General features: G+C 46.1%; 2 protein-coding genes across 4 annotated transcripts in view; one reads left to right on the forward strand and one right to left on the reverse strand.

Annotated features, from left to right (window-relative positions):
* The window catches only part of LOC105287880 (growth factor receptor-bound protein 14), a 244,544-nt gene that overhangs the window by 213,023 nt on the left and 6,946 nt on the right, over nt 1–24,575 (reverse strand). Inside the window, exon 1 of one of the 3 annotated variants that reach the window (XM_026971776.1) lies at nt 8,811–8,956. The exons of the other annotated variants lie outside the window; for them this stretch is intronic. The gene's annotated coding sequence lies outside the window, so the exon portion shown is untranslated. Of the gene's footprint in view, nt 1–8,810; nt 8,957–24,575 lie in introns of those variants that run through there. 3 annotated transcript variants of the gene reach the window in all.
* LOC105287882 (SET and MYND domain-containing protein 4) overlaps nt 1–24,575 on the forward strand; it is a 101,785-nt gene that overhangs the window by 27,206 nt on the left and 50,004 nt on the right. The window lies entirely within an intron of this gene.

Below are 24,575 nucleotides of genomic sequence, written 5' to 3' on the forward strand. Positions count from 1 at the left end.
ACTAATCCACTTGTGCGCAGTTGCTCGTCAAGTCATGCGAGACTCAATCGAATTGACGATTAATGGTGGCGAAATGACAGCGACCGGCAATTTAATCGCCAATCATGATTAATGTCGACAATTCTTAATCGATTGTAGGTCCGTAAAATGTTGCAACTGAGAATTATCCGCAAACTGTCGCCGACACGGAGCTCGTGCCTGGACTGAGAGATTACAGAAGGCGGTTGTGTCTCGATAACTATATCGCTAAAAATGAGAATTCGCCTCGAATATAAATAGGTATTTTTTCGTGTACATTATTCGCGACGTTCCTTCTTACAGGAGGCTGCACTTGTGCAGCAAATGTTTACGCGCCAATTAGTCCTACCATCGAGCACTCTGTGTGCATTATCGGAGCGCGCGTTCTGCGTATTTCTTAAACATCGTTTAAAGTTGTAACGAATCTCCCTAGACGTTGGCGTGCCGCCCTCCGCAATGTGCTAAAAGACGCTGCAAATTTAATTTCGAGATTGTTGCGCGAAGTTTACGCCCCAGCTGCGTCCATCAGTTGCTAAATTATGCAAACGCATCGTATGCTGCGCCACGCGATCCCTCTTGGCTCCTTTCGGAAGAGAAAGAGGAAGAGAAAGGGCGAGAGGAAGAGGTCGATTTTCGACTTCCACCGCGGCGGCAAGTCTCTTTATAACAAACTCCCCGCTAAGACGAGGTGCAGGTCAAAGTTACCTTCCTCCTCCGATATCGACGTTCCCGACGCGGCAAAAATGATCATAAATTGAGCTCCGCGTTATCCGACGTGCACTCTCGTAAGTGTATGCCGGCAGCTCGTTGAATTATGCAAATACATCGGACTTTGACAAACTGCATCTCGACACGTCGGCGCTGACGAAGCGGGCTCGCTCACAGGCTCGCTTCCGCGCGGCACGGAAATACCCAGAGAAATCAGGCGCATTGCATCTGTTACGTTGTAAGCCAGAGAACAAACGCGCACTCAAACGTCAATTGACGTTCGTTTAGAAAAAACAGATAAAATAAAAAAGAAAAATGACCGAGGCGATGAATATGGTAATTCGCATAAAACGAGTTTATCTCGCTGAGAAGTCGTAACGCACCGTGCTCAACGCCGATAACATATCTGAAGATGCACAACGGACCTAAATTGCGACTCGTGCAAAGGTTAATAGAGGTAGATATAGGCATGAAAATGTCAAATCTGATTGTACTCTGGAATTGGAGGATAGTCGTCGGAGATTTACTGCCGACTTCTGCCCGCTTAATGCTCTCGCGGTGCGCCGGCGTTGCGAGAATGATTAGTATGCAAACGAGACGCGTTTTGACAAAGTGCCGCTGAGTACGTAGCAGCAAGTTATCGCTTGGTTTTCGCTTTGATTCGAAACCTCGTGTTCACGGATATTCAGCATCGAGCGAAAATATGCGAGCGAGCATTTTAGGGCTGCGCGCGCGAATAGCATTACAAATTTGTTGGTTTGCTTCGTCCGAGTTGCGTTAGCCGATACGCACGTACGCGAATAATTATGCAGACACGTTGCGTTTGAGCGAGCCGCTACTATAAATTACTCGGTAACGCACGCTAATGCAGAAGGAAGGGACGAGAGATTAAAACGGCACTTGGCAGTCCGCGTCTGTCGCGTGGATGAAAATTGTCGCGTCGCCGCGAAGCTTAGCTTCGACTTTATTACCTAATGGATACGCGCATAATTATTCGGCGCGCGCGGCAATTATGCAAATGCATCGCACTTTGACAAACCGCTCCTTGGCACGTCGCCGCTAATGGAGTACCTGGCGGCTTAAGCCTCAATAACCTCGTCCTACCGCCCGTCGTCGTTCGTCGCCTTAGGAGAGATCGAACGATTTCTCCTCTCCTCGTCGCGTCACGTTGCGTCGCGTCGCGTCAACGATGTCTCGTCGAAGACACGCGCCACTCGCGCGATTTGCATGTGCCGCTATTGCCGCCGCCGCTACTTGTCGCGCGAAAACGCAAGGTCGCGCGGTATTATGCATGATGTAACCGTTCGCTGCAGTTTCGCAGCTGAAATTGCCCCGCGCGGACCCCGCAGGCCCGGGATCAAGAAAAGGCTGGCGTCAGAGAACTACGCGATGGCGAATAAGAGCGATGCTTATAAAGTATTCATAAGCCCCCGACCCCGAGCTCGGGGGTCGCGGCTTTATACTTCGCAATGTATTTTCGATATCTCCTCCTCCACCGCGCCGTCTTACACCCCGCCGCTGCTCCACCCGCAACTTATTTCACACTTCTCGCGAGTTTGATGGAAAACTCGCGTTTTTGTCGGTCGGCCGGTTGGTCGGTAAGCTTAATCTCCGTACGCGGTAATCTACGCTTCAGACTTTTTTGCAGCGCCGGGGTATTACCCCGGACTCGTCTAGGCATGTCGATAATTCACGACGCCCCGTGAAAGAGGCGAGAGATGATTTCTACGAAGGCATTAAGTAGCAGAGTGATCAAGAACCAATTTATCAAGCAGCTCGACGGATCAGGAAGCGAGGGTGGAGGAGCCTAACGAGCGACCTACGAATCGCTTTAATAAATTTGTAACCATTTGCCTGTTGTGTGCAATGTATATGTTCGAAGTCGCGATGAGACGATAATTAAGATTAGTAATGATTTATGCATCTTTACTGCTCTCCATTCGCCATGGGGTATATTTTTATGCCGGTTTATGCAGTATCGAAAATTGAACGTGCCGAGAATTATACCGGTTTCAATCCCTTTACGACTTTACGGCCCTGTACAGCTTTGAGTCTTCTGAGGATTCGTGCAATACGAATATTAATGCGCGCGTGCGATACCGTGCGCGCGAAGCGGAAAAGGAACATCCAGGAATCTATTTCCCCGTCTCATGCATGATTCATCCATTCTACTTTATTGACATCACGGTTCGACGCCCTGCGAAAAAAGTTGTTTCGCGTGATCGGCGAGTCGCGCCCCCGGTCGCTGCGCGCCATTCTCGCCATAATCGAAGCATTTCGGCGAACGATTTGTCGAGCAAGGAGTTTTATTGTTCCGGCTCGAGAAGATTCGCGCGGGGGCTAATCGAGGTTAACTCGGTCCGACAATTGACGTTGCGCCGTTTACACAACGGTTTGCACGGTTTATATCGCGCACGAGCGCATCCATGCGCAAATGCGCATTTACGCGTAGAGTCACGTAGAACAAACCGCGACGCGCAACGGCGTACAAATGTCGCGACTTTGGAGAACTCGCATTCGGGCATAGACGAAATTACGGTGCTCCGCGTAAGCAAATTATTGCGCTAGAGCGTAATTGAAATTCATTACGCGGTTCGCGCGCGTTCTGGTTATTTCCCCGAATGGAACGATGCCGGTGAATTCGCTTCCGCTGCTGTGCAACTTTCCGCGAGAGAATTTTGCGACAGACACGCAAAACGGAACGCCGGTAAACAATTAATAAACGAAGACGTCCAGCAGCGGCGATACGGAGGAATCCAAACAACGAGAGCGGATTAGCAGCCCCGCGTTTAATGAGAACATCCATGATTTAATATCTCAATTAGAGCGAATTTCACTACAACTAAATTGGATTAAAAGATCTTTTGAAAAATAAAGCTTCAACAATTCTAAATAATAACATTTTGCTTCTCAGTCCTTAATGGACTTGGACTTTTTAGTGATTATTTAATTTCAAGTTTAAATCACAAAATCACTGCAGGTTGAATAAATTGTCACACTAAAACGTGCCACGCTCAAAGTTATACTAGTTTCGATAATTTCCATCCTCGATCTGCACATCTGTCGGTTATTTCCCCGATATGAAATTTATTCATAACAACAACGTAGTGCGTCCATTTCCCATGCCATTTCCCGCGCTCATCTCCGAGATGTCGGCCGCGCTACGGAACGACTACTAGTCAGTTCGTATATGCACCATTGTCCGTGCATACCATCGAAGATCCTCTACTTAGTAGAACGCGAATCCAATGTACCTCCGGAAAAGCCTCGACGTCAGATAACTTTTGTCTGCGCGAGTTCACCGGGCGGCGAGCGGGGCGCCGGGTAAAAAGAACTTAACTGAAGCGAACAAAATAAACGCACTCTCGCTATGTACAATATATACATATACATACATACAGTGCTGGCAAAAAGTTCCGGAACGGTTAAAAATCTTGGAAAATAATGATTTAGTGGAAAAATGTTTCAAACAAAAAGCATAGGGCTTAAAAAAATCTATTAGATGATGATATCTATTTGACCTTGGTATGACCTTGGAAAGCCCGGTCATGGTCAACATAAAAATCTTAAATGGAAACCCCTATTTTTTATTATATATTCTTGTAGCTTAGCTCGAGAGCTTTTCGAAAGGCTGTACTAAATTTTTTTCTCTTACGTATTTTTTGACTTATAAGGCTTGAAGGTTACACAGTACCGCCGGCATTAGAATTACTCAAGGTGTACCGCATGGAGGTTGCACGGTCGGATTTATACCTCTTTTGTGCCTCAATCTTGGACATATATATATATATATATATATATATGTCCAAGATTGAGGCGCTATTTAAGTGCGAATATAAAATTTTTACTGGCTCAGTGAGTCACCGAAGGACGTCGGCGAGCGAGGTTTGACAGCGCAGCTCGATGTTTCCGCTCGTCTCAGAACGAAAGAATAAGCGAACTCTTTTTCTCTTTCTCTCTCGTGGAATGGGAAAAGTTGTTAAAAGGTGCAAGTAAGGAGACAGTGACGGTGCCAGTTTCAATGAGAATCCGCTAAATCTTTTATCGCGACGTTTCACCTAGAGTTAACATTGATCAAGACACACTATTAGGGAAGATCGAAAAAGCGAAAAGACAAAACTCAAGTTTGGCCGCTCCTGACCACGACACATCGATTTTCGGACGAAACTTCGCAAGTTTCGCGCTGTCTGATAGCTGCTTGATCTATCGCTTTTAAATGGCGCGAAAGATCACGGCAGTTTCGACGTGACTAAAATGCAACTTTCAGATGGAAATTCATTGATTTCATCAAACTTTAAACTCGATGCCTGGCATGCAAATTATGTTTCATAGAATTCCTATTTCTGTAATTATATCCCAATTGGTTTTTAAATGCTGATCCGTCACAGCAAATCGTCCCGATTGAATTTTGGATTCAACTCTTTCAATCTGGGATGAACGATCCAAAGAATTCTCGACAAGAAACTTTTCGTGAAAAGTCCGTTCAATGAAAACCACGCTCTTCAAAGGGTTGAGTGAGCGTAGATGTCAATGAACTATCGTGAATAATTTGATCTTTCAGAGTTTAATTGGAATCATGTCAGAGGTCCCCCATGAATCGATATCAACTCGTCGCTCTTCAGGAGCGATACGTCGCTTTTACGCGAACCGCGCGTGCACAGGAGAATTCGAGGGAGGCAATAACAAGAAAAATATATGGTCGGCCATGCGGTGAAATACTGGCGAGAACGGAACTGTATACCGCCAGCAAAAATTCTAAAGCCCGTTTGAAGCTAATGGCTCGTACTTTACCGGATTAATGCCAAGGGTTTCGCGTGCGAGGATTTGTTTTGGTGCTTTCGGTTTTAGTTAAAGAGCACCCGCGGCGTCTATCAAACCAGTATATATCGCATATGTGTATACGGGCGCACAAATTGCTCGGATTCTATTCGCTTCTGGAATCGCGCTCGTGCTCGCAGAAAGTTCCTTTCGACTCCGGCTACGCTGGAGTTTCGTCTGTTGTACGTAGCCGAGAGCAACAATGGGACGTATTGTTGTATCGAGCTAAACGTCGAAACTTCTCCTTAAACATCGTCATTACATTTACTCGCGTTTCGCGCACAGCTTCTCTCCCTCTGTCCTTCCTCCCTGCCGTTTCATCTTCCACAGTTTGCCATCCCTATCTCTTTGCCTCGCTTCGCGAAACTTTCCGGGCGCTCCCTTCGAGGCTCGCGCGAATAAACACGAGAGGCGTCTCACCCACACGAATCGGTACATTAGCGGCTCGTAAATTTTGATATACGTATAATAAATAGTTTTCTCGAGATATCCTCATATTTTCGCGTCGAACGTCGCGCCGTCGGAGAGATCGCTCGAGGTACTTTGTACTCCGATTCCGTCCCTTCTACACTCGGGAGAGAAACTGTTTCTACGTCCATATCTCTACCCCTCCTTCGTCCTCGTGCTCTTCTTTTCGAAAAGTTCTTACCGTCCATAATGGTCCTTTCCGTGTCTTCGCTAGAAAAATACAACGGACGAGTGTGGTCGTCATATTCGGCGGCGACGTATCTCGGCAAACATTCTTGCCCTCGTTTATCGCGATCCCGAGCATTGTGCATAGTCGGAAAAAAGAATTAGAAATGAGCGAACGAGCATCGTAAGTGTCTTTGCTTTTCTACCATGCCGTCTCGAACGTGGCCTATAAAATTTACCGCATTGCGCGACAGCAGCAATATTGCCGTATATACATCACGGCAATACGTTGAATGGTTTACCAGAAAAATAGGCTGCGAGGGAATATAGTCAACCGCTCGATAATAATCAATGATACGGTTTAGAACCATTCCTTTCAAGGGAACGCTTTTTTACTCGGAGAATCTTCTTTTCTCTCACGAATCGGAAAATTCAAATCTTGTCTTCGACACCTACAGAGACTAGAATGTGATAGACTTGAAAGAACTTTAAGGGAAGGGTCAGCATTAAGAATCGGAAATTCGTTTCGTCTTCAATGAGATTATGCCGAGCTACCAAATTAGGTGGAAGGGAAGAGAATCGATCGTAAGCGTGGCATCACTCGCGAGTACTCAGGAAATATCTCTATGTCGGTAACAGGCGCACAATACCAAAATCAATTCACCGGCCAGCGATATCCCGATATGTATCAATCGTCACATTCCGATATGTATATTCAATAGCAGCAGCAAGCCGCAACAGATGCCTGATTGTGGTTTCGTGTCACTTACACGTCGGTTAGCTGTGACGGCCGGTTATAATTCACGCGAGATCCCTCTCCCCGTGAAAGGTTCTTTATTAACGGTACGGTCCCACCTCTCTTTCTCTTTCTCTCTCTCGCCTGAAAAGCACCCCTCCCGCCCGTCATCCCCCATTTCGCCACTCTACCTGTCACGCTTCGCGTAATGCGAATTTGATTGTCGAACGCATTCTCGATATTGCAGCCCCATTCATCTCGCGTCGGCGACTCCACCGTTGAAACGAGCTCAATGTCGAAAGTACTTTGTACGCTGAAACTACCACCACGCGGGACTGGTAGGGCGCGACCGCGCGTACCGTGATGGCGTTACTAAAATTCCCTTCAAAGCGATCGGGACGGCCGAGGTCCTCGCCGTTGAGCGCAATCGTCGATAATCGTCGATAATCGAATCGCGCAAGACGCGAGAGTAATCGAGAGAGATTATGGAATTAATTAAAAGCCGTTATCTTGTTCGGGTCATTGGTCGGCCTGTGGCCCTCGCGAGTTCAACGGCGATAATTAAACTATTCCGTGTATCTCTCGGGTGATATACTCCGTCTCAAGTACTTTATTTTTAGCTCCCGGCTTAGTGATATAGACTTTTTATTGTATGGCGGATTAAAAATTGACGTAATGTTTCTAACTGAACGGCACGCGGTTAAAGGATCTTTTTTACATTGCAAAACGACAGCCTATCGTATCAAAGTGAAGATATATTTATCGAATCTATTTTTCAAGTCAAGTTCAAGTATTAGGTCTTGTAGAAGTCAAGATACAACTACAGGGGCGAAGTTCGGACGCTTACCTTTTTGTGTCTGTAAATTTCGCGCGACAAGCATTTACCACGCAGCAGCTCCATCGATGCAGAAACACGCGCAATTTTTCTCCTTCGAGAAGAATTTAAATGACTCGCCAATCGGCAGCGTCCACGCTAGCGAGGGCGTTCATCCGGAAGACTTTAATTTCGTTGTCGCGGCAATATGATTTTACCCAGGCGTGGAATAAATTTTGTGCGCGCGGCGCTCGTGGCCGGGGGGTGCAACGGCGAAAACTGATTCGCGACGATAAAGTCGGCGAAAGAGAGGGATTTGTATCGGTGCGGGGACGCGAACTACGTGATTTGTTTGAAATTTTCGTAATAATGTCGCGTAGCGCGCAACGTGAACGAAACAGAAGAAGGAGCCGAAGTAGGAAAGTGTTTTGAGACACACATACACTCTCTCTCTCTCTCTCTTCCGTCGCGCGTAGAAATAAATCCGAACTCGTGCCGCATCCGTAATGCGAAAAAATCCGCGATACGATTTCATTACTCGGAGTTGTACGGCCGGCGTCGCGAAAAACGCTGATAAGGCCGTTAATACGATACCGAGGCGAGCTTGAAAAAATTCCGGCGTCGCGTATTCCGGGAATCCCTATCAATTAAATCGCGTCGTACGTTGTATTGGATTTGCGGTGTGGTCCCTTGAATACAGATACGGTCATTCGCCTTGTTTCCAGAGGATCGCTGAATTTGCGCGGTTCTTATCTGGAATCTGGCGTGGCAAGGACAGATATAGAGAAAGAGCAGACTGCGGGGCAAGAGAGGAGCGTGGACAGATTAAAGTAGATTTTTATTCGTCGCATATCGGCCACGCCGGACGCGGATTAATCTATGGTAAAATATTACGCCATTCGCGCGGTTTTAGAATTCCGAGCGCGGACGCCGGACAGCCACGGGAAAGCAGGAAATAACGGTCGACGTAGCAATAAATAAATGATCACGCATTCACCTCCGGTCAATGAGCGCAGGTCAAATATTTATAGTAGCGCACCTGCGATAAATAGGCGCAATAAGGGGACCATTTAATTTACTCACGATAGAATTCGAGTGCCTCTCTCTGCCCGCGGAAGTTGCCGTGTCGAGTGGAATTCCGTGCGCTTCCGTTGTGCAACACCAACCTCCGTTATCGTGCCGATGAGAAATGTTTTCTTCGAGCCCCAGCGCGTAATAACTGGTCGATACACAACAAGCCGGCACGCCTTGTAGTTTTAATCGCCGCGGTCTATCATTGCTGCGATTCCGCGGATCGGAAATGTGCTACGAAATGTTTCGTGGAAAAATATGCATCGAGAACGATGAGTGGAATCGAAGATTGATGGCCACTGTCTGTCGGATAATAGCACATGGAGTGTCTCGGAATCATTGATTTCTCGGAACTAATTCTAAGTTTTTAACTTGAGATCTGTATAACGACAAATTCCTTGAATTTTGCTTATCTTTATGTCAGAATGATATATCATTTATTGAGGCAGTTTTAAATACGTAAATATTTTTATATGTAAAATTATCTTTTGTCTGATGTCATTAGAAAAATTATGAATTAATTTCTCTTGATATTCATCGATGACTTTGTTTCATCGAAATTGTACTGATATCAATACTGGGTTGTGATAAATAACGACGTTTGTGGTGAACAGGAAGGAAGCATAATTGCGACCAGCTGTTTACTCATGTAAATTGCTTTGCCCGCGCCCCAAGAACGACAACGGAACGGCAACGGAAGAAAGGAGAACGGCGAGGAAGGGACGATTTTAATTGCACATCGTAACTCCACCGTCTCCTTTCCTGTGCGAAAGTAATATGCGCCGGACCATGCAAAATTGGAAAATGAACGAGTAAATAAATGTGAATACATCTATGGCGAATACGCGCATTGTAAAACCACACCAACGGCGTTGGAACTATTGCCCAATGCGAAACTTGTTTTACAGCTAAATTTATATTTATGGTTAATTATTATTCGCCAAATTAGTTAATGCTGTTCAGCGCAATATCAGGAAAGCACGATTTTCATATTTTTCAGAACGATATTAAAAATCCTCAGCGCGTATAATAACACCATTATTTATGTGTGTATTAACATGCGTACAAATTTAAGACACGAACATAATGAAACGCGTAAAATTACGCGTGAAAATTATAAAAGGTCTAATTTGATTAATGAGATACGTTACGAGAGATAATTGATACGAGGTAATTTGTGAATCCCGTATCTGCGTGGAGTTATAAATCCATTAGGTTCGTCGATTAATCGATTAAACGTCTCTTCGTTAATTCTGTCGACATCGTCCTCGTCCTTGCCGTTCCTCATCGTTGTTGAAGGCGAAGCTGTCGACGCAGCCGGGTAAAGTATCACAACGCTGAATATGCGGTCGGGAAATTGCGGGCTTAACCGGAGGAAGGACGAACTGGGAAAAACTGGCTTTGGATTTACGTCTGTCCAATCCCGTGGATATATACGCAGTGTCGTCGATGCCCATCGTTTTATCGAACCACGAAGATTCGACACGGAAATCGTCACCGAACGAGCGAGAGGCTTCCGTTGTCGGTTCGCTTTCCGGAATTTTAGGACCCTTTGCAGCGCGCGCATTAACCTGAGAAGGTACTTGATCCAAAATTGCCTTCTTATCGTTCAATTCTCACTGTGTGCTTTACGAGCGTCGTATAAATGGACAGTGCTGACAACGGGAGTGCTGAGACGGGAGAGAAGGAAGAGCGTCGAGTTTGTCCGACTTTATATCGGTCGACCGCGACTCGCGTTTCGTGCCCCTCGATGTTACCCACATTTTATAAACCGACACGGGAGAGAAGGGACAGACCGAGAGCGGTGAGCGGTGGTTGACGGTGGAAGGAAAGAGGAGACGTACGCGACGCGCCATACGAGAGCTTCAAAAAGCCCTCAAAGAGCTTCTCAGCCCGTGATAAGCGTGGACCTCCATTACGCGCGCATACGTTATATTAAATAATATCCTTTTCCGTCGATTTCTCGGCGCTCTGCTCAACCTCTCGTCTGCTTGCTCGCTCGCTCGCGTATATACTGCGGTATTAATGTTGTGCTTTTTCGGAGAGGGATTTGTGCTCGTTTCTTGTGCTCGCTAATGGCACGTCTCCGTGGAGACCCGTCTCGCGTTTCATCGCGATCGCTTTTCAAAGCTTGGCGACTAGATCGATCAGGCGATGGGAACCACCGCACGTTATGTCTCTCCGTTTCAAATGCGCGCGAGATGCTGCGGAAGAAACATCGCGATATCGCGATGCAGTTTCATCGCGAAATGGGCTTACCGAGGATTCTTCGCGACATTGCGCGAAAAGTTTCGCCGACCGTTATCCCGCGCGAAACAATCCCTGTTGTCGAAAGGTTAAGTCTCGCCAGGTCTTTGTGCGTGATCAGAAAGTGAAAGAGGTGCTTCGCCGGCGACTTTAATCTCCATTATACCCGGGAACGGTGATTGCCGGTATACGACGAGGGATGGGGATCCAACCCTTTGCGTGCACAGATCACGATATACTTCAGATAACGAAATCCTTTGATTACTCTGCCATTTTATAAATTGCAAATCAAACACACATATATACACACACTGAAAGATGTATATATCCAATTTCATAGCGTATTCTAATATTTCAGCAAATTATGCCCATGCAATTCCTTATCTAGATCAATTGCCTTAAATCAGATGAATAAGCGCCTCCGGAAAAAGAAAAGTAGCAAAATTGCAAAATAAGTTTATTATTTGATTTATTAATTTATTTTCGTGACTCTTCTGTTTGTTTAAACTAGCTCACGTTAATCTTACTCTATCGCATTTAATTAGATTTGCTTTTAAGAAACATGAAAAGTAATTCTTGAAATTGCTTCGAGTTAAATGAGACGATACCGAGTACGCGGGATTGAATCGAGAGAACCGCGGATATATGTATCAACTTGATCCCATCCCTAACGACTACGACAGACCAATCGAGCACCCAGACGGAATTCGCGCGCGCGTTCGTGGCTGTTCAAATATATAGAAAACCGTAAGCTCTCTTTCCCATCCGGTCAACGACCGTCATTCGACGTGCGGCCGCACCAAAACCTCGGGGGCGGATATCGTCGACGACAGCCTGCAATCAACAAGAACGCCGACAACAACGTTGCGCCGCGCTGTGACGCACGCGCGTGGACATCGACGCTCGCCCACCTGACACAGACCAAATTAATTGCGAACGCAAGGTGGGATCAATTAATGCGCCGAGGACACCGTGCAATCATGGCCGAAAGAATTCTCACGCGGATGAAAGAGCGCAGTCGATTAATCCGTCAGAATGCTCGCCGACATCGCAGTGCTCTGCGCACTCCTTGCAGGATGACGGGAATCGTTTGATTCGCGAATGATAATTTATGAACGACGACGTATTGTACAAATCGAGTGCACCAAAAAACAGCACACGAAAAACGAGATAACAATTTTGATTTGAAACTTGTACGAGAAGAACTTTTCCGTGAGACTTTATTAAATTTATATGAATATCGCTTTATAAATTTAAATGAAGATCGCTCGTTCCTTGTGTAATTCGAACGCCAATAATCGAGAGTATGCACACAGAATGGAGGGCCAGCCGCAAAACCGCCGCGCGATTATTAACGCGTTTATTCGAACGTTAAATCGTTTTACGACGGCGAATCGTCCCCGGAGGGCGATTCTTCTGGCGTTCGATGCTCGCGCGCGCTCCATCCGAAAATTCGCAAAGTGGTATCCGCGCCGATATAGAACCGGGCATTCCATCGAGATCGGTGGCCGGTTAACACACAGCCTGGTGTGACTATGATCTCTGCCGGTTATCGACACGTCATACACGCGTTGCGTGTAATACCGTGGAGGATCCCCGTGTATATATGGTGTACGAGCGGCGACATTCCGACACGTGTGCGATTCTCGGGCAAACGACGTTACGCGGACCGAAACGCGAGCGTAACGTCGGCGTATTTAATCGGAGGTGTGGCTGCCAGTATCAATTAATTTCTCAGCTCGTCAATGCGACACCCGCGCGAGTTAAGCGACGTCGGGCGCGTGACACGAGTACGGAGTCGAGGTGAACCGGAACGCAGTTGGCGGCGGAGAAAGAACGCAGAGTTTCGACTTCCTCTTGGCATCAGACCAGGTCGTTCGTCTGAAAAACGTTTCTCGGTTCTTTGAAAAATTGCCGAGCGTAACGGACAACGCGTAAACACGTCGATGATATTATTTTCTTTCTCTCTGTTGCACTCTTTCCCGGTTGATCCAATTCTGACGACATCAACACCGGAAACAAACGGGTTAGCTCTCTCTCGTCTTCTAGAAAAAGGTAATGACATAGTTTCGACAATAGAATTAACGGCTCTTTTATAATATCGGTTTATAGACACAGTATTTATTCACTCGTTACAAATAAAATAATGCTTTTTCCAGCTTTCATGTAGATATCATCAAGGAATGGAAATTCTCACGATAAATTCAGCAAGAAACAATGCTCAATGCATTAATGTTCATATACTTATTTCTTTTACATGAGAGTAATCCGTATAATTGATTGAACTCATTCTGGTGGTCGATTGCAGCGATACTATCGCATTTTTCGAACGCGAATTGGAATATTAAAAATTAGGAGGATAATACAAGTGTAATGTCGCGAGAACGTCATTCTCGTGGTAGAAGACTCGAACAAATAGCGCGGAAATCCATGGTAATTGTTTTAATGGCGGCGGGTATAGGAGGAGGTACTATTAGATTCGGCATGCTCGGTGAAAGTTCCGAAATGGTTACGCGAGGAGCAAAGGAAACTGGAAACTGCATTAAATCAGTCGTTCGAGGAAGCATCGCCGATCAGCCTCGTTAATTCCATCTTCCCCGAACGGCGTGCGTAACTCCACCGTTGCGACGAGATCTCGCGAGACATTCGCACGGGAATGGCTGCCTAATAATCATCGCGGTTCCCTTGAATTTCGTAATGGGGGCTAATTCGCGAGGCGTGGATCCCCCGGGCAAACGTACGACGTGTTCGCGAGCGTGCGTTTCGACTTTAATCCAAAAATTCCGCAATTCGCGTTAATTACTGCCTCGCGTACTCCGGCGCTTCTCTACTTCCTACTTCTCTACGTTTGTTTAATGTCATTGCCCGCTGAAATTACTTTCCCGGCACAGACTAACCAGGATATTAAATCATCCGGAAAACTTTACAGACCACGCTCAATCGATCTTGTTTACGCTGCGTGTTGCGGTCGCGAGAACGGCGTAGATAAATCTGTCAAGGGGAGCATCGACAGATTTATCACGCACGTTTAGGTTCAAACTGTAGAATTAGAAGTCTTTGCAGTCGCGCGAAGATTCTCAATCTGTGCTGTGAAACACAGCACACGCGTCCCGTCGGCGATAATTCGATTTTTATCGGGGAAAGTCGATAAAAGTTGCAGCGAAAGTAATGCGAAAAGACGATTACATTGTCCCGATTCCCTTACGGTATTTAAGCAAACGATAGACGACCGGCACGACGGTTAGATCCGCGCCGCGTTCTGCATCTGCAAATTAATATTGACTAGCGTGAAATAGGGCGCCAAGGGGAAAAACTGCAGAAGCCAGCTCCGAGGGGTTTATCCATCGCATCGTGCTAAGCTAACCGTCTCTTTCTTGCTCTCATGCCATTCTGCCCTTTTCTTTACGTACTTCTAAGCTATTTCCACGCAGCTGCGCGTGTTATGTTAACTCGACTTGAGAGAAGAATTTTCGCTCACGTCACGTCGCGCATCCCTTTTGAGTCATCTTCACCGTAGCGCGCGTTATTTACATTGAATTTCTTATCTTTCACTCGCGCGTATGCACGTATGTACTTATGTTCGCGGATTACGGTAACGACGCGCATTCAGAGCAGCGGTGCTGAGACCGACGAAGCGTCGACACTTTGCATACTTGTATTTACCCTTTCAAATCTCACATTTATCGAAATTTACTTGGCTTGTGTTTATTTAAACCCCTGAAAAATTCGCGAGTTGTTCATTACAACGTAGAAACGACACAGGAATGTATAGGAGTCCCTTTCTCGATAAAGATTCGGGTTTCAATGGAGAACAATAAGGTTACAGTATCGATCGCATGTTCATGTAATTTGGCAGTAATGAAATTGGCAAAGAACCCACGCAAAACTCCCCGACAGAAAGATTCCAGCGGAAATTGCGAAAAAATTTGAGAACCGCTGGCGTAGAGGGGTACATAGCGCCCGTTCGCTCCATCGACTCGCGGGAAACGTCTGCTGGGAAACGAAGGTACCAGGAAAGGTACATACCTTAAATCTTTGGAGCTCCGCGACGCTTGTTAACGCGCTACAATACCTTTTCACATAATTGCCCGTCACCCTCAAATATTTGTCGTCCGCTTAATCGTGGTGTAAGAGCGGTGTCGAGAGAGCAGATACTTTATTTCCGTTAATCGCTCGACGGCGCGCCGAAATATCGCAAGATACCGGTGTGACGGTTGACGGTTGCCGCAAACGCGCCGATAACGTCCATTACGATGACTGGACGCTATCGGACGAAGAAACAACGTCGAAACGTCGTATCACCTCGCGAGATAGACGCCGAATCAAATCTCTACGAGTACGGCGGCCCTGGATGCAGCATGTTGTCCGTTGCCGTCGATCAGTTCGAGCACGGCTGCATAATACATACGATTCTCAGGCACATGTTGCGTCCGGTGGGATCCATTAAATTCCCTCGACAGTCCTAAACGGCGAAACAACGTCCGCTTAATTCTCCCGTAGCTCGCGGTTATCTTCTCTCTCTCCCCGATGTTCCTCGATGCTCTGCCGTTTGTATCGTTCCGATTTCGAAATCTCGAAGCGCAACATCCTTCAATATATTGTATCTCTTTTGTACCTCTTTCTCGCTATTTCTCTTCTTCCTCGCCGTTTTTACGGGCAAGCGTGATCGAGCGCTTTATTTCTTCTACTCGCGTTCAAGGAGATCGCATAATTCATGCGGCCAGATAGTAGCACGTGTTCCATTAAAAACTAAAGTAAGTTCCGCGTGTTCGGTGGAGAATGATAGATTTCTCCTCGGCGGAGACCGCGATTGCATCCCCCTTCGTCATTTTTCAACCGAACGTTTTTCACTGCGCCCGCTCGCCCGCTCTTTCGCAATAACGCGTAAAGTGGATGTTTCACGCAAAAGAAGCTGTATGCGACTCATTTTCCTCATGCTCTATTTACTCTGTTCTATTATGCTTCGTTCTATTACTCTGCTGTATTGTTACTGTACTCGCTCTTGTTTGGATATTCTCTTCTTTATCTTTTTACTTCCACAGTCCACGCGAATTGAAAAATAAACCGTAAGTGTAATTTTAGTGTTTCTAATAACGAATATGTTGTACAGTACACATGTTACCGATATTATTAAAAACATTTAAAAAACAAGACGAATGTATGTTACCGCCCAATACATAGCGATTCAGTATCAGTTCAGAAATATCTCCAATTTCTCGATATTAACGTTTCGCATTTGAACAAAGCTTCATTAATGATATAATATAAACAATGTACCATCAAAACATAAAATTTGCGTCATTGGACGATCATAGAATGTATGCCTGAAGATTCAGCTATTTCGCTTCACGTTATTTCAATCCTCTTCCTTGCTTTTCGAAGCTATTCTCGGGCGAAAAGCGATCGCTGACGAACACAGCAAATTGAGAATCGCACTGACAAAAGGCTCTTGCCATTTCGTCGCGACGAACCAGTTAATCGAGACACTGTACTGGCTGCGCTTTTACCCTCTTCGTATTTCGCGCTTGGTTTCATCCCACCGCTTCACAAAATTTCTCGATTAATTATTAACTGCGCTTCGACCATGTTCTTCGTGATGATCTCTATGAAAGCGCGAGGGCATTTCCCTCACGAGCTTACGACCCGCTAGAAACTCTGTTACCATTTCGCATTATTGTTAAGCATTAAGGAATCGTTGGCGCACGGCAATCGAATAAGGTTCTAATTAAGTCGATTTCGGTGAATACGACGCCCACTTTCTTCCAGATACTTACTCTGCGAACTCGCAAGTTCCCCGATTAGACGCCGTAATCGCGATGCGGCATCGCAAGCACAATCGCGGCAGCATCAGTTATTCTTAATTAAGATTAAACAATACCTCCGGCCACTCTGAATTTACTGGATCCCGCTATCCCATCATGATATCGCCATATCGAATCCGCGCGAAATTTCAGTTTCTCAATGCCGAAATCACGTTTACGCCGCCGACAGAGTGTACTTTGCATTTCGCGCGGGTTAAACTTCGATCTGCATCTCAAAGGTTTTTACACGCCAAAGCGAGGCGAGATCAGCGAAAGTTTCTTGCGGAGGGTGGGTATGAAAAGAGGGCGGAGGATGGGATGCAAGAAAATGCTAAAAGGCAGAAAGAGCGAAAGGTGTATTCAAAGATCGTTAGGAAGCGGCTCCGGTAAGTGGTGCACAGTGTTTTCGTAAGCGGTGAGGAATATCGCGTGCGTGGGAGATTCGCCGCCGGGAACAGGGAAAATGGCATACGCAATGAGGATCGGTCTCTACCCAGAAACCGGAAAAAAAGAAAAAATACAGCCCTCCGGATGGGCGTATCCTGCAGTCACGTTCGTGCGAAAGAATTAAGCCCGGTTTAACGTCCTAAGTCGATCGCTCGTGCACTCGGTACGTACTGTTCCTGCCCGGGGATTAAGTCGCGCGAGATTTTCCGACTGAAAAGTTTACACGGCATACGCGGTGTCCCGGAAATTCCCGCTCGTGTCCCGCGTAATGAGGTCCTCTGGTTAATCCGAAGCCCGGTCGTCGAGAAGTCAGCAAGAATTCACGAATGTTATCTCTAATATCTCAATATTTGATATTAAATATCCTGATATGTTTTAGCAAACTTTACATTAAGAATTTATTTACGAAAAAACTATTTAAATCTAATGAAAGAATCATTTTCGTAATTTTAATCAAAATTATCTCTCATTTTTATTTATTGTCAACGCGGAAACATCGACATCTTGATCTATTCAAGACAAAGCGGCAAATGTTTTTGCGACGAGATGCATCTCTGTCTCGTTTTCTCTGTTTCTCATACGAATCCTGAAAATATGAATATACTGTGGTAGACATAATTTTCAAAATACTTGCTTGCCTGCTGTCATAACTCTTAAAATTCGCACTCCAGCGGATCGAAATTAATGCCGCGAGTACCCTCATAATGTGCATAATGCAGGCGACGCCGTGCTCTAGCTTTTCCACGATTACGAGGATACTTTTTAATGTCACCTCCATAACGGTGAGCACGGAATTACGTCATTAAGCGCAAAATCGCGAGAATATGAGGGATCCGGAAAGATACGTTTATACATACGTATCCACACACGTGGACATATTATAAATTTGCAGATTTACATTCGTCCTCCGGTGAGTTTTAATTATGTCCGACCATGGAAATCCAACAAAGGCATTTAATGTCAAAATCTGTTTCCATTAGAGAACATAATGCATCATTCGACACTGTCCTAATATCCTATGAATATTCTATTTCCTAAACGATTATAAAGATTGACAAGATATCGAAAATGTATCACCAATAAAAGTAATTGAGATGCCGATTATTCTTTGGAGAAGAGTTTTGATGAATATCTATAATTGTAGTAAAATTAATGAATATAACGACGTATTAATTCTTTTGAAGCGAAGCATTCTAGGCACACATAACGTCTGCATTTCAATAGCATCATTGCTAAATTGTCATCGAAAAAAATGGCTAAGTAAGACAATTATAATTTCAATCATTATATGTGCAATATATCGTAACTAGTTGCTACGTCTATTAAATTGCCACTTATTATCGTTGAAGCGTGCGAATATTCTTCCGTAGTTTCCGATTTTGCTTCCTCCTTTTCCCGTTTCTTTGCCGTTGAAAATAGGCCAAGTGAGTAATGTGAGTATTTACTGCTTCTTGTGCATTTGCGTATCGTGTTTTCTTTTTATTTATTTATATTGTTATTTTAACGTATCGTAACATATTATATTATCTTTACAAATTATTTGAGTATTTCGCTATGCGTATAGTTTTCCTCTTTTTCGTACTTTCTACATATTTTCCTTCTTCTGATGTTTACATTTCACATTTATATTAGTAAATATCTGTGTACCAAACAGAATCCGACGAAGAACAAGCGATCTCGTAATGCCGTTTCGCGCAATGACGAGCAAAATAACACGTTGGTATTTTCACTCGACTCGCGTCGCATCTGGTTTTTTTTCATACATTTTATTGATCGCACAAGCCAGAGAAACAGAAAACTCTCAGTCCTGAGATCTAGCGGCGCCGCAAAATAGCTAAAAAAGTGTATTGTGCGAAAAATCTTTAATATCCAGACGGTGTCTAACTCCTTCGAAGAAAGGAACGACTAGCGCCGGAGGGAAAAGCCACGTCTCTACAAAAATAATGCGCGATTAGGATGCAGCTGGCGAAGTAGAACCGTACGTATTGCAGAATTCGCGATAGTGACATTATTTAGATACGCTTTCTGCAAACCGACAATTTCATTAGCTGAGTCAAATTGCAAGATTGCAAGAAATGAAATTTCTTGGATTGCTGTGAAACGGTATTCGACGAATACGAATGAGAAAAAGCAAATGAACCTAACTCGCTGCTGCATATCGTGTCTTTTGCAATTACGATCCAGATACATAAGGCATGACAAAGAGGGACGAAAAGAGAGCTAGATGGAAGCGAGGCGTGAAGACTGAATTATTCGTCTACGGTGACGTGCGCGAGGAACATACTCGAACATCGTGCATCCGCACGTCTAACGCTGCGCCAAGGATCAACGAGGGAGAGCCGAAAATCGTGGCCTGCACTCGTCGGGATAAAATCGTAATGAGCATCCGTCCCGGTGCCGTCCGTCCCGCCGAGCGACGTTTACGACGCCGGTCGCTTTTTCGCGTCGCGCGTCTCTCGAACGTGTCAGTTAAGCATTCAAATGCGCGGTGCCGTTTAAGCATTCAGCTTCCCCACTGGTCGGGGCGACGGTTGCATCCCCAGCCAAGTACATTATACATTCGTCGTACTCTCGAGTGCCGCGCGTTCTCTCGTTCCGCTAGTAATAATAATTACATATCGGGCCACGCACGGTTCGTTGCATGGCTCGTTGCGATGTCATACTATTACTAATATATTCATCAGGGCATATCGCAAAAATTTACCAAATAGTCTTGCAGAAGATGACTGCTGCAGCCTTGCAAGTGCCCCGCATTAGACAAACATTGGACCAATTCTTCTTTTTATTCGTGAAAATAAAACATGTCGAACATCTTAATATTGAATTTTAACAACAAATTATTCAAATTAACAATTTTAACGTGGATACAATTTATCTACGATTTACAGTTCTACGGTCACGAATCTCGCCGAGAAACGCGAGGATATCGCGCCGATAGCCAACGGCGTTCTTAATCAACGCGTCCTGCGGTGGATCCTCGCAGCCGTTATAAGAAGGCTCTTTCGCCTCGTTTGAGGATCCGGATTTACCGTTCGCAAGAGGTCGGACACGCGGACACTAGCTGCTTTCCCATTTTAGCGATGCTAACGAAATTCACTCGGCCGCAGCTGCGTCTCGTTTTGCCGGTCGAAATGAAAATTCCCGCCGGTCGCTCGCTCGCTCGCTCGCGCGCGCGCGTGCTCGCGGCGGTGGTAGCGCGCTGACGTTTATGAATGGCATTTAAATGTCATTACCATTTCGGATATTTCTGCCGGGCGAGCCGATGTACCGAGGTGCAGCGTTACACCCCTCACCGTTCGCTCAGGCTATACACCTTGTTCCGCAGCAAGTTGCTCGCTCTCACCGGGAGACTATTGAAATGCGGTGCCGCTGCTTTACTGTAAATCGTTGTTCCATCCCGCGCGCGTCAATTCCGACGCGAGCCGGGCGCGGTTCGATGTACACCCCACCTCGATATTGAATAAAAGGAAACGCATTTCGAGGGATTGTGAGCGCTCACGAGCGAGCGAGCGAGCGTACGCGCCGGCTTGTTTTTCTGGGACGCGAATTGGATATACCGGGTCATCTGAATAAAGTCGAACTAACGCTGTTGTTTATCAAAAGACCCTCTGCGAAAAATGACTATGGACACGCGTAATGTAACCAATTAAATCTGCAGATGTATCTCCCTTTCCAAGCTGGCGCGGTGAGAGAAAATATATGCAGTTGATCTTTCATACATCCATTATTTCCCATATGTGCTCCGGCTTAGCACGTAAACAATGCGCCAGATAATCTACTCCTTTCTTGTCTAATAAAATGTATGAGTTTCTTCCATAAACTTAATAGCCGAATCACGTGCAAAGCAGGTCTGTAATTTGCATGCGAAGTTGGTGCAGCGGGTATGCGGAGACGTGTGAACAAAGATTAATTACTTGGTTATTCTCATCACTCACGTTGAAGAAAGCGGGAAAGAAAGAACGACGATTTTCCGTCCACATTGCGGTTGGCGAGGAAAATTGCGCCTTTGATATTTATGGGAACATTAAAATCGCACTACTTGCGACAACGAACAGTTCCATCATACTCGAGCATCGCGGCGAGAGAGAGGATTAAGACGTCGCGGAAAATTATCGTCGCTTACCCTCGCGCGCGACTGCGATAAAGAACGACCGCGTTTCCACCGCCTTGCCCTCTCGCGAGCATTAAGATCCTCCGATTCCGCGCGTTATCGTAAATCCCGCGCCTCGCTGGAGCACATCGCTTTAAAGAATCGTCGACATTCGTCGTGGCATCGGGACTCTGCCAAAATTGGAACACGACCGGGACTCTCCTCCTATTCCTCTCTGTCAGCCACCGCGTGGGATTTATAGCCCGCTAAGGCGGTGCAAAACGAGCGAGAAGCGGTCTCATTGAAGCCGCCGGTGGAACCTGTAGAAAGTGAAATTAATAGGTTCGCCTCGTCGCGGATTTCGACGCTCCGCGCCGAGATTCACGAACCCTCGTCGAACGACTTCCGCGATATCGTCTCGAGAAAAGGATCGCCCGGGGTTGCGCCGTTTGTGTCCCCGCCTGTTTTATTGAGACAGTACTTGTGCGCGACCTCGGACGTAATACGAAAAGTGAGACAGGCAGCATTATATTGCCCGGCGAGAGTTGCTAGCCCGACGTAGCGGCGACAACGATATTGGCTCACTAGTCGCGCTCTGCGTGGCTTTTCTCGCCTCGGACTCGGTTACTTCGTAAGCCGGGGATGTACTGTGGACACGACGGCGGACGACGATGGCCAGGATGGCTGAGATGGTATACGAAGTCCTTCCACCGAGAGCGACGCCCCGGTATCCGCAGGTAAACATCAGCCCCGGAATGACCGGCAACACGACGGAAAAATATTATACGTAACGTCGGCTCGTATAAATATCGCATTAGCTGTTATCCGCGCGCGAACACGCCACGCGATTTTTCATTTTAATCTTGAACGATGCGACGGATCCCTCAACGTGCCGTCGATGCAACCAAATAATGGAAAGATTTACGAGCTACGTGCGGAGAAGAAAGAAGCAGCTCCGGTATCAGCGCGAAAATTTACGAATTATCGTTTCTTTACTATTATTTCACGTTGTCCCGCCTCTCGACAGACGGGAGAGGGATAACTGGATAACGCCCGTCGCGAAATAAACGGACCAAGGGTTAACTGATGCCGTTACGAAACGCTCCATTGCTCCGAGAGCGAGCGACGGATTTTTCCCTGAATTGCCGACGCTGCTGCGCTTTCGCGGGACGAAACGCATGCAAATCTTCGCCGCCACGCCGAGAGGAAACCGGGAGCGTGTTGTATGGCGCGGGCAAGCGGACGCAGATTTACGGGAAGAAAATCGCGCGAAATGGAGCGCGAATAAATCCAGCGTTCCCGCGCTCGCGCGCGCGTGAAAGAGCACCGAGAGCGGTGTAGACGCGAAATCTCGTAAACCCGAGCTTTCGGGCAATCCCCGAGTATAGTATATACGCCACATACGAATCGCGAGCGCGCGCGCGACTACGAGCCATGGTGTTTCTCGCCTCGGGGCGGACATTGCCGCATTCATCATCGTGTCGCGATGAAAACCGATCCCCGCCACCCGTTCCTCACCGCCACCACTCGAACAAAGGAAAGAGCAAAGGAATAATGGCGGAAAGTACAGAATGGTCAGGTCGTGGTGGGAGAATAAAATTCGCAAATGACATTTCACGGCCACTTTGCGCGCGCTACCGAAAAAATGTATACACGGGTACAATATGGAAAACCAGGAGAAATCATCGTGTCACGGAAGAGAAATGGACAAGCGAATAATAGCGGTATTGAGGACGACGCGCACCACGACGATTGCTGCGAGTTTTGAGGAAAAAGGGCGAATTCAACATTGAACACGCGTTGTTCGATCCACCGCGACACGGGTTTAGCTTCCGTTTAATTAATCACCGTTTTGTGCCTGTGGCGTGAGGATTGTGTCACGATCCGGCATCACGATGCCGTCATTTCGAAAAAATTTCCGCGTACGAGTATCGTATATTATCTAGAGACCTCGTTGCAGGAAGCGTAGCGAACTAAAGCGCGGCCTCGTCGAATATTCTCACATGAATTTTCCGGCTTGCGCTCCTCGCTTCTCGCTCGGCGAAGAGAGCATACGGCCAATAAAAAAATTATATAAAACCACCGGCGGGACGAGGGAGAAACGAGAAAACCGAAAGGGTAACACTTTATGCCGAGAACACAGCTCGAATAACATTAGCGCGACTGGGGGTGGTCGGACGAGAAGAGCACCGAGAAAGAACGAGAGAGAGGAAATGACGGCGGTGGTATCAGAGAAACTATCCCATCGCGAAACCTCGACGAAGAAACTTTCGAGTGTACCCCTGAGGAAGGGGAGGCGATCATGCGATGAGAGACACAATGCGATCGATCGGACGACTTCCAGCGAGTTACTTCAGTTTACAGTTTTTCCCGCTTTTTTGCGCTAGGATCGCATTATTCCAACGGCGAACGGGAAGGGCCGGGTGAAAGGGCGGCGAGGGTGCGATGCGCTCGTCACGTAGTGGCGGAAACTTTCGTCATTCGTGACGGCGCCGACGAAGGTCGAGTTTTCGTAGTGCGAGAAACGCGGAGTGCAGGAGGGTGAGCTTCTCTCTTCAAACGCGCACGTTGGATGTTTTCCGGAGCAAAAGCTACGAGGTGCATTGAGATCATTTCCTTTTTTTTATTTTCTCCATCATGGAGGGACAAAACGTAATACCTATTTAAGTGAAGTGATAATTTTAACTCTTAAACACGGACGTGGTTGAAAGTTACATCAACGCGGATCGTTCATTGATATAGGTTTTGGATATTTATTTTTCTTCCCACGCACAGATATAAGCTTCACCCTTGTAAATGTCTGTTTATTTAATGGTAAAAGCATTGAGCAAAAATGCATGCTTGTTCTCACAAGTGAATATTTTTGCAGTTTATTAATTGTATTCCAATGTTTTCAAAGTGTAACGTCAATAAAACAGCAAATTTTAAACACTTTAACACGACAGAACAAGAGTGTTTCTATAGTCTCTCTCTTTCTTCTCTCTCTAATTGTGTCTAGAAAAGACTTCATAAATCATTAGGGATGATATCGGGGTGCTTTTAGATAAAAATAAGTGCGACGTTCTATCTCTGGCGCTATTTTGGTTTAACTTATTACTTTCACTATATCAAGACTTCACTTCGACCCTCATAACTTATACGACGCGTTTCATTGATCTCGGCTTCGCGTCATTAAGACGCATTTATTATTCC

Source organism: Ooceraea biroi, chromosome 8 (genome assembly GCF_003672135.1).
Source record: "Ooceraea biroi isolate clonal line C1 chromosome 8, Obir_v5.4, whole genome shotgun sequence".
Classification (NCBI taxonomy): domain Eukaryota; kingdom Metazoa; phylum Arthropoda; class Insecta; order Hymenoptera; family Formicidae; genus Ooceraea; species Ooceraea biroi.